Source organism: Pseudophryne corroboree, unplaced genomic scaffold (genome assembly GCF_028390025.1).
Source record: "Pseudophryne corroboree isolate aPseCor3 unplaced genomic scaffold, aPseCor3.hap2 scaffold_1071, whole genome shotgun sequence".
Lineage (NCBI taxonomy): Eukaryota > Metazoa > Chordata > Amphibia > Anura > Myobatrachidae > Pseudophryne > Pseudophryne corroboree.
The window spans coordinates 35,551-46,719 of NW_026967698.1; the positions used below are offsets into that span (position 1 = coordinate 35,551).

At 44.5% G+C, this 11,169-nt stretch overlaps 1 long non-coding RNA gene across 1 annotated transcript; it reads right to left on the reverse strand.

The window, feature by feature from the left end:
- Positions 1-5,442: 5,442 nt before the first annotated feature.
- Positions 5,443-6,246, reverse strand: LOC134988513 (uncharacterized). The gene is made up of 3 exons (XR_010193957.1): positions 6,201-6,246; positions 5,913-6,125; positions 5,443-5,527 (listed from the first exon to the last, which is right to left on the reverse strand). It is a non-coding gene; the product is annotated as an uncharacterized LOC134988513 (long non-coding RNA).
- Between the last annotated feature and the right edge of the window lie 4,923 nt (positions 6,247-11,169).

An 11,169-nucleotide genomic window follows, 5' to 3' on the forward strand; every position in this document is an offset into this window, starting at 1 on the left:
ATATTCCCCCCGCATCAGGCGTTCCTGAGATTTGCAGTGCAGGACTGTCACTACCAATTTCAGACATTGCCGTTTGGGCTTTCCCTGGCCCCGAGAATTTTCACCAAGGTAATGGCGGAAATGATGGTACTCCTGCACAGGCAGGGGGTCACAATTATACCATACTTGGACGATCTACTCATAAAGGCAAGATCTCGGGAGAGGTTGCTGGACAGCGTGTCTCTGTCCATGAAGACGTTGCAGTTACACGGCTGGATTCTCAATATACCGAAGTCCCAGCTAGTCCCTACAATGTGTCTGACCTTTTTGGGGCTGATTCTAGACACAGACCAGAAAAAGGTTTTCTTCCGATCGAAAAGGTTCAGGAACTCATAGCCATGGTCAGCAACCTATTAAAACCAAAAAAGGTTTCAGTGCATCATTGCACGCGGGTCCTGGGGAAGATGGTGGCTTCCTACGAGGCCATCCCTTTCGGCAGGTTCCATGCGAGGACCTTTCAATGGGACCTTTTGGATAAGTGGTCCGGGTCCCATTTACAAATGCATCTAAGGATCACACTGTCTCCCAGGACCAGGGTATCTCTCCTGTGGTGGCTGAACAGTGCTCACCTACTAGAAGGTCGCAGGTTCGGCATTCAGGACTGGGTCCTGGTGACCACGGACGCAATCCTCCGAGGCTGGGGAGCAGTGACACTGGGAAGAAATTTCCAAGGTCTCTGGTCAAGCCTAGAGTCTTGTCTCCACATCAACGTCCTGGAGTTGAGGGCCATATACAACGCCCTGCGTCAAGCGGAGGAATTGCTTCGGAGAAAACCGGTTCTAATTCAGTCAGACAATGTCACGGCAGTGGCTCATATAAACCGCCAAGGCGGAACTAGGAGCAGAAAGGCCATGGCAGAAGCGACCAGGATTCTACGGTGGGGATGGAAGGCCATGTAAGTGCGCTGTCAGCGGTGTTCATCCCGGGGTTGGACAACTGGGAGGCGTACTTCCTCAGCAGGCACGACCTGCATCCGGGAGAGTGGGGACTTCATCAAGAAGTCTTCGCACAGATCACGGATCGTTGGGGGACTGCCTCAAATCGACATGATGGCATCCCATCTCAACAAAAAGCTAAAGCGGTATTGCGCCAGGTCAAGGGACCCTCAGGCGGTAGCGGTAGACGCTCTGGTGACACTTTGGGTGTTCAGATCGGTCTATGTGTTTCCTCCTCTTCCTCTCATACCCAAGGTGTTGAGAATAATACGAAGAAGCAGGGTCAGAACAATACTCATTGTTCCGGATTGGCCACGGAGGACTTGGTATCCGGAGCTGCAAGAGTTGCTCGCAGGGGATCCGTGGCATCTTCCTCTAAGGCAGGACCTGCTGTGGCAGGGGCCCTGTCTGTTCCAAGACTTACCGCGGCTGCGTTTGACGGCATGGCGGTTGAACGCCGGATCCTAGCGGAAAAAGGGATTCCTCCGGAGGTCATTCCTACCCTGATCAAGGCTAGGGAAGACGTGACGTTAAAACATTATCACCATATATGGCAGAAATATGTTTCTTGGTGTGAGGCCAGAGCTGCTCCTATGGAGGAGTTCCATTTGGGCCGTCTACTCCACTTCCTTCAAACAGGAGTGACTTTGGGCCTAAAATTAGGGTCCATAAAGGTCCAGATTTCGGCCTTATCCATTTTCTTTCAAGGAGAATTGGCCTCTATTCCTGAAGTACAGACCTTTGTAAAGGGAGTGCTGCATATTCAGCCTCCTTTTGTGCCTCCGGTGGCGCCTTGGGATCTTAACGTGTTGTTACGTTTCCTCAAGTCACCTTGGTTTGAACCACTCAAAACTGTGGAGTTGAAATACCTCACGTGGAAAGTGGTCATGTTGTTGGCGTTAGCTTCGGCAAGACATGTTTCCGAATTGGCGGCTTTATCACATGAAAGCCCATACTTGGTTTTTCACGTGGATAGGGCAGAGTTGAGGACTCGCCCTCACTTTCTGCCAAAGTGGTCGTATCTTTTCATGTGAACCAACCTATTGTCGTGCCTGTGGCTACATGGGACTTGGAGGATTCCGAGTCCCTGGATGTAGTCAGGGCTTTGAAGATTTATGTGACCAGAATGGCTAGAATCAGGAAGACTGAAGCTTTGTTCGTTCTGTATGCGGCCAACAAGGTTGGCGCTCCTGCTTCAAAGCAGACTATTGCTCCCTGGATCTGTAAAACGATTCAGCAGGCGCATTCTACGGCAGGATTGCTGTTACCCAAATCAGTTAAGGCCCATTCCACTAGGAAAGTGGGCTCTTCTTGGGCGGCTGCCCGAGGGGTCTCGGCATTACAGTTGTGCCGAGCAGCTACTTGGTCGGGGACAAACACCTTTGCAAAGTTCTATAAGTTTGATACCCTGGCTGAGGAGGACCTCCTGTTTGCTCAATCGGTGCTGCAGAGTCATCCGCACTCTCCCGCCCGTTTGGGAGCTTTGGTATAATCCCCATGGTCCTTACGGAGTCCCCAGTATCCTCTAGGACGTAAGAGAAAATAAGACTTTACTTACCGGTAAATCTATTTCTCGTAGTCCGTAGAGGATGCTGGGCGCCCGTCCCAAGTGCGGACTTCTTCTGCATGACTTGTATATAGTTATTGCTTACATAAGGGTTATGTTATAGTTTTCGGTGGTACCGTGGCTATGTTGTTGTTCATACTGTTAACTGGGTAAGTTTATCACAAGTTATACGGTGTGATTGGTGTGGCTGGTATGAATCTTGCCCTTAGATGTACAAAAATCCTTCCTTGTACTGTCCATCTCCTCTGGGCACAGTTTCCCTAACTGAGGTCTGGAGGAGGGACATAGAGGGAGGAGCCAGTGCACACACAGGGGTATATTTACTAAGCTCCCGATTTTGACCGAGATGGCGTTTTTTCTTCAAAGTGTCATCTCGGTAATTTACTAAACACTAATCACGGCAGTGATGAGGGCATTCGTAATTTTGTGCAAGTCCAAGTTTAAAATTACGAATGAATACACCATCGGTCAAATTACGCCTGTTTAGATATGAATCACGGTCATTTACTAACCATTCGTAATTGTAATTGCTGCCGCGAAAATGCTTTCGCGGCCGCGAAAAATTACAAATCGTAATTTTTTCCTAAAAAAAAACGTGCCAGCCTTTGAAAACCGCGTTTGCATGTGTACTCAATTATCCATTACTCACACCTGAATGTTTGGCCCTATAAAAGTGTTTCAGCCACATTCTGAACTTCTCTCACTCTGAAATGGCGGCTGTGGTGTGTGGCAATGGTTTTTTGTTTGCTGTGGGATACCTTAGACTGCTCCATGAGGCTTCCAGGAATCAGGCCCAGGTAAGTGAACATGGTCAACAGGTTGTCCAGGTACCGCGGAGGCTGCGGCAGCCTCGTTTTTTTAGAGGGTGTTTAAACTTAAATGCATTGTCCGATGATAGGGTCATACAGATGTTCCGCCTAAATAGAACCAACATTTTCCACCTGTATGACCTTGTCAAACTGGGCATAGACCCTGAGACAGCACGCTCTCGCTCTGTCTCAGGCCTACACAAACTCCTGGCTGTGTTACACTTTATGGCTACTGGGAGCTTCCAGGCTGTGGCAGGCGACGTCATTGGTATCTCACAGCCCACCTTTTCAAAATATTTGATGCAGGTGAGTCTAAAAATACATATGCGGTTATGGCTAAGTGTTGCTTCTGTAAGTTGAAACACCACAGTATTGTAGAGACTACCTAACATGACACTCACCTTAGCTTCTTTAATGTCCACTCAGGTTTTGGATGTGTTGGAGCCACACATTAAAGCCTCAATCTGCTTCCCTACCGAGGAGTCGGAGTGGAGTGCTGTCAGGGTAGCTTTCTATGAGCTTGCAGGCATGCCCAATGTGCTGGGGGCCATAGATTGCACACACGTTCAGCTGAGATCACCTAAGGGCCGCCAATATATCTATACTAATAGGCATCTGGATCAATCAACTAATGTCCAGGTGGTCTGTGATGCAAAATTAAAAATTATGAGTGTTGTTGCAGGTTACCCTGGTGCCTGCCATGACTCCTTCATCCTCAGTCAGTCATCGCTCTTCGATAAATTTGAGGAGGGACAAATGCCTGATGGCTGGCTGTTGGGTATGTTGAAAATGTTTTGTGTGTATGTCTTTTAACCACAAACTAGAGTTTGGATGAGGTGAAAGAATAATCTTACATATGTACTAATGTTGACTATATATGTTTTTCAGGTGATGGGGGTTACGGCTGCTACTCTTGGCTCCTTACTCCATTGTCCCTACCTGATTCTCCTGCTGAACACAGTTACAATCATGCACATAAGGCTACGCGGAATGTGATAGAAAGATGTTTTGGTGTGCTGAAGTCACGGTTTCGGTGTCTGGATAAATCTGCAGGCCTTTTGTTGTATAGTCCCTCAAAGGTGACTAGAATTGTGTTCTGCTGCTGTTTTCTCCATAATCTGTGTTTAAGTCAACATCTGGCACATGATGAGGGAGAAAGCAGTCAGCAAGCAGAGGAGTTAGATCCATCTGGTGACAGTGTGAGTACAAATGTAGGGAGGCAGGTACGGCAAGAAGTGATCCAGCGATATTTTACAGGTCAGTTTTAAAAGGCTGTAATTATCCTTGACTCAACACTTTGCACTACTTTCTATTGTGTGTTTTGTAACTTACTGTTTGTTGTTTAGAGTGGAGTGTCCATTGTGCTTAGTTTATGCTAAAAAAACATTTGCAGTCATTTCCCTAGAAAAACATACATACATACACAGCTGCTTCGACAATGTTGGAGACGGACACAGGAAGTTGTGTGTTTGTCAAATGCAAAATTTTATTTGTAAATTAACAGATTTTTTACTTTTTGCGCTTGTGTGTGCTGGGTGCTGTATCACTGGCACGTGCTCTTGAGGAACGCCGAACAGGGGAGGTTACTGGCGTTTGGATAGGGGTCGTGGTCCCCGAGCTGGAGGTTACTTGCTGAGCTCCCATCAAAGAAATATTACTGCTTAAATTATTTAGGCTGGCAATCAGCTGAGTGTTAGTAGCAGTGTGGCTGGCTACAATCCTGGATAAGGACTCATTCACCACTTGATTGTGTTGAATGAGCTGAACGAGTGCCTGCTGATGGCGCTGTTGCTCATCTATAATGCGGGATAAATGGGCAAGCATTTGGCTGTTGTCAGCCCTAATTTGCTCCATTGAGGTAGCCATTCGCCCTACTTGTACTATCAGTCTGCCCGAGTTGCGACTAATACGCGGTAGATGATGGGGCAGACTGGCAAGGTGTTGTGTATGTGCGGTCAGGCTGGCATTGCTTTGGACCTGTTGGCTTGTCCAACTGGCCCAAAAATCATCTGGAATTTGGCTGGGGGGCGGAGCTTGTGCCAGTTGTGGACTGATGGATGCTTGGGGGATATCCTGCAACTGTATTGGCTGGCTTGGGTCAACAGCTGTAAGTTGCAGGGTGATGGTAGGCTGTTGGTCTTGGCCCTGCTGGTCCTCGTCGGCCATCAAGCTGTGCTCTGTATGGGGTGGACAACATGCAATGTTTTAATTTATTTGAATTTTCAAGGCTAATAATACACATTACTACATTTATAATACTCCTTTTTTGACTTATTAACACTTGATTTTACCTTTTTCATTTTTTATTTTTTTTATTTTTTTTTTGCGAAATGTTCCCGTGTGTGTGCTTAATTTTGAAACAAATCAGAATTTTTCAACCAAAGATGTTGTCGAGAACATCCACTAAGACCTTATATATTTGTAAAAGACCACCTTTAGCAATTGAAGACGGAACAACACATTGCTTGTTCTGGAAAACATGTAAACTCCAAACCAACTAACAACATATTAACTGTACTGTGTATATTATTGCTTATGTGTAAAATTTCTGATTTTACTCACCAGATAACTGAGGTGATCGGGGCTCATCACTCTGAGAACTCGCCAATAGTGCCAGTGGTGGCTGGGGTGACACTGCAGAAAGTCTTCGCCTGGGTGGGGATGATGGAGCCGCAGAATCCGAGCCAAGACGCCGTGACTTACTTGGCCTCCTGGGTAAGTGGCCCAAGCCCTGTGATGGGCGCCTTACAGGAGGTCGGCTTCCAGAAGCAGAACCTAGGTGGCCAAAAAAAAATTAATATTTTGTACTTCTATGTTTTTTCAGAATATGTGACTACAGTGAAGACTTACCTGCAATCCCAGCATCATCCTGACTTGGCTGAGGCCTGTCTGGGCAGCTGGTCTGTGTGACTGTTGAAAAAGAGACCCAAACATTATTACTATGCTTTTGTATACAAAAACCACTGCAAAGCATTATTGTACTGTAACCATCTATTAGGTTTTGATTAACCAAATTTATTTAGCTTAAGAGCTTCAAGCTTCATGATTTGGAGTTGAATATCCAAATGTACATGATGTGGCCCACAATAAATATGTTTCATTTTTGTATTTTGACTCAGATATTGCAGAGATTAACTACTTGCAAATGTAAAATTAAAAAATTGGGTTTAAAAATGCCCCGCTTTTCTGTTAGTTTTTTAAAAAAGCCTTTTTTTTAACACCAAAAAAAAAAACATGTTCAAGCATTATCGCCAAAAAAAAAAAAATATTTAAAAAAAAAAAAAACACGTTTTGGCACTAAATTAAATTGTACAAATAGCCTAGGCAAGGTGGAAAAAACACATTCTAAACAAAAACACACCTTAAGGGAGCATAGGCCTGCAATATTTTTTCATTTTAAAATAAACATACTTTACCTTTTAAAAATGACATTATCTACATTTTACGGACATTTTACAAACAATATAACAAATCAAACTTACCATCCTGCGTGGGTCGGTCCGAATCCCGGACATGAGTAGCAGACACCACTTCGGAAGGAATCAATGCCCGCACAGGCTCCTCCCAGTCCCGAAAGCTTACACGGAAAGGTGGGCCACCTCCGGTTTTCCTTGCCAATTTGGCCTCTTTGGCCATCTTGGCCTTGACACGCCGCTTAATATCATAAAAACGCTTGCGGCACGTGTCCTCAGTCCGCCGCACCACACCCTCACTATTCACAGCAAGTATTACTTGCCCCCACAGGACAGACTTCCTGCGGGAGGACACCTTGGCAGCATCCTGACCAAACAATTGGCGATGGTGCTTCATCAGCTCACGCACCAACGCCATGTTTTCAGCATAGCTGAACTTTATATTCCTGCCAGTCTTGGTAGTGGTGCGTGACTGCGGAGCCACAACACCATCACTATCACTGGAAAATACAGCAACAGGCACCCCCTCCTCCTCCTCCTCCTCACTAACCTCCTCTCTCTCACTACCCCCCTCCACCTCACTACCAGCCTCCACCTCACTACCAGCCTCCACCTCACTACCAGCCTCCACCTCACTAACCTCCGCCACCACACTGACCTCTGAGTCGGACATGACAAACAACAAAATACACTGAAAACTCAAAACACAAAACACACTCCTCCACTACTCCTACTACACACCACACAGCCAACACACACGCTCACTCACTCACAAATAATGACAAAAGACTGTAAAAAAAAAACAAGGACAAAAAATTAGACAAACTGTGAAAAAACAATACTACAAAGATCACAAGACTACTAACACACACAGTACAGCACTCAACAATCACCAAACTCCTCTCCAAATCCTCCAAAAAATCCACCAAACTCACCAACTCCAAATACACCTTCCTCTCTCCTCTCCACTAGCTAAACCCACGAGGTGCGGAGTGTTTGGGGCGTTTTTATAGTAATATGCACAGACACTCCTCCTTCACGAATACAACCAATCACGGCCGCGTGACGTAAACGAAACTTAGGAGTAAAAACGCGGCAGCAAATTCCAAATCACTGCCGTAATAGACTTGTGACGCAGTCGTAAAAAAAAACACAACAACGCGGCCGCGAAAGAGCAAACGCGGCCGCAATCTACAGCAGAAAAGCACGAATGACATCGACATCGGAAGATACGGAAAATACGAATACGACAGCTTAGTAAATGAGTCGTAATCAATTCAAAAAGTTGCAATTTTGCACTGTCGATGTCAGTCGTGATTGAACTTGGGCATGATTTTGAAAAATACGAATCTTAGTAAATTTACCCCACAGAGTCCAAAGCTTTCTTAAAGTGCCCTATCTCCTGCGGAGCCCGTCTATTCCCCATGGTCCTTACGGAGTCCCAGCATCCTCTATGGACTACGAGAAATAGATTTACCGGTAAGTAAAATCTTATTTTTACAGGTATCACACCCAGGATTAGAAACCACAACCTATTACACTGGAAGCAGGCACCTTACTGATGAAGCTGTTTGCTCCTGTATAGGAAATATGAGAATTTTAACTATATGAAGAAACTTCTCTGACAATTACACGTAACTTCATATAGTTAGAATTCTCATGCTTCCTCTACAGGAGCAAATAACTCCATCAGTAAGGTGTCTGCTGTTACATGGGTTCTAATCCTGGGTATGACTGCTAAGAAGTGTGTGATTTAAAATAAAAGACAATTAAATGTATAAATACAGTATATAATTTTTTTTCAGAACACTCCATATACACACACATACATATATTTATCTTAATATAGGAAATAGGGGCGCACCAATATTTATCTTGCCTCCGGGCAACTATGACAAACTTACGCCACTGCGTGTGCTGGACTGATTGAGGTGTCCTGCCAGCTATCAATGCTGATGGTCACAGCCACATACTGCCTATGTTTAACAGATACCTGCACATATTTTTTATTCACTGCTGTCTGTGATTTAAAGGCAGCCGCAGCCTGTGTAACGGGCACTGTTACAGTCTGCCTGACCGATGACAAACTGAGGAAAGCACGAGGGATGGGGGTCCATATCAGGGGCAGAGCCCCCACCAAGGTACATGCCCCCTGTTCTCCACACTGTACAGGACATTGTGCTTGTTCCCCTGTCACCCACTGTCTCTCTCTGTCACCCTCTTCCTATCACCCACTGCCTCCCCCTATTACCTTCTCCCTCCTGCTGCATTCCGCTGTCACCTCCTGCCTCCCCTTGCTTTCCTTTATCTCTCTCTTCCTCTCTATGGGCACCCTCTGCCTTTCTCTGCCACCCAATGCCTTGTGACACATTGTAAACTTGGGTTGGGGAGGAGGCGGAGGGGCCACCACTCACAAGTTCTGCCATCTATACATAGACTATAGTGCTTGATAATTATGACTCCTAAAATCAAATCAGGCGCTCTGATATAAGGCACAAAATAAAGCTGTTGGTCACCCAACTTATATAATAGAATTGATATACTGATATCTATTTACTTATAGCTGCTCCCACATGAGTATTCTGCGATACTCAAATAGATAAAGTAATTGTGAAACATGCAATATCACAAGAGAGCGCTAGATACCGCTCATTACTATATAAACATTTTATTCAATCACATAAATAAAAGCATAAAAAATGCAATGCATATTTACATAAAAGAATTATTCTCACTGCTGATATTATTTACATGCTGCCATATACTGTATCCCAATTGTATATTGCACAGATGTCCACATCCAAAAGACCAGTGTGGCTGGTTCACTCCAAAGCAAATTATAAAGTCCCAATTTGTTTTAGGGAATGTGAATGGTGTTCACTAGATGGTGAGTGTTCAGCTGTATAAACGGTGGGCGCTATGCTAATACCTCCCCCGACCGCCAAACAATTTTGTGCTCGCCACTTATTCCTTAGAGTCTCATGTGAGGCTGGCTGTCAGCATGCGGAATCCGTTGTGGTTGGTGGGAGCGGCGGTGTTCTATTCAGTTCACCGGGGAGGGAGGGCGCCGTTCGTAGCTGCAGAATTCAGCCAGTTTGCCGTGTGCTGGAGACTGGACTGTGGTGCTGTACTTGTGTAGATCTCAGGCAAAAACAGCAGCGTGAGATGTCCTTAACATGTTTCTCCGTGAAAATCAAACCACAGTTTCATCAGAAGGTAAAACAGTGCAGAGGAGAGCTCTATTTAAGCTCCACGGTAACCAATCATAGAAGCATTGTGATTGCAGGTTCTCAGGTGCTTGTTCACAGGTGTCTCGATTAGTTAATCAGCAGGTGTTTTATGCTGTTAATAGACCAGGTTTCAATCACCATACTTAACATTTTATATATTCACCAATACACGGATAAACTGTATATATAGAGCTGTAGGCAACACAACTTATCACATTTCATATATAATAAATATATACATATATAATCATTTGTAAAATCATTTATAAGAATTATATGGAGAAACGTAGGAGTATTGATGTTTTCAGTGAGCTAATCCCCTGCATCTATCAGCGGCTCAACCAGTGTTCGAATCCCACTCAGGGATAATTAGTGTTAATTTTTAATATTAATATCTATAATCACTATTTCCATATTTAGGAGAATCATTTTAGTTATGAATAGCTTTAGAATCATTTTAATTTAATTTTAATATTTATGTTTTTTAATTTTTAGTTATTTTGAAAACGTCTGTGTATGAGGCAATTGAAGACCAAGAAATACAATACACCTAAGATAGAATGATGATAAAGCTAACTATTTATCTTATAACATTCACAATAATGGGTAAGAGACACAGTACGCAATTGGCGTATGGGGTACCGTAAGGGTACGCACTTAGCGTAGCATACGCTCAGCCGTGATCGAGACACACATGCGACACGCTCGTTCACAGCTTAATGCGTGGTGTCGAGCACGCTATAGGCGGTTGACTACCGTAATGCTATGCTACAAGCGTAGCGGACGCTCGAGACCACGAGGAGATCACGAGCGGCGCAGACGCTCACAGGATGTCAATCAGTAAACCTTGAATGTAACACACAGAAAGGATACTCTTATGCTGTAAACCTTGTACTGAAATACTGTAGCGATATAACGCTGCTTAACCTTGTTTATGCTAAAGCTGCTTGAGCGATCGAGACGCTCCTATTACCTTCTGCAATATAATAAACACACGATACCTTGCTAAGGTTCCAACACCTTTACTAACAAGCTTTCAGTTATATTGAAAAGGGGAAACAGTTACAAGTCATACACTACATGCTAACATATAATTCTAACAGAATATCTAGACAGAAATATACAATAGCGTCATAAACTTATACTATAACAGAGAGAGAGAGGGAATGGCCAATA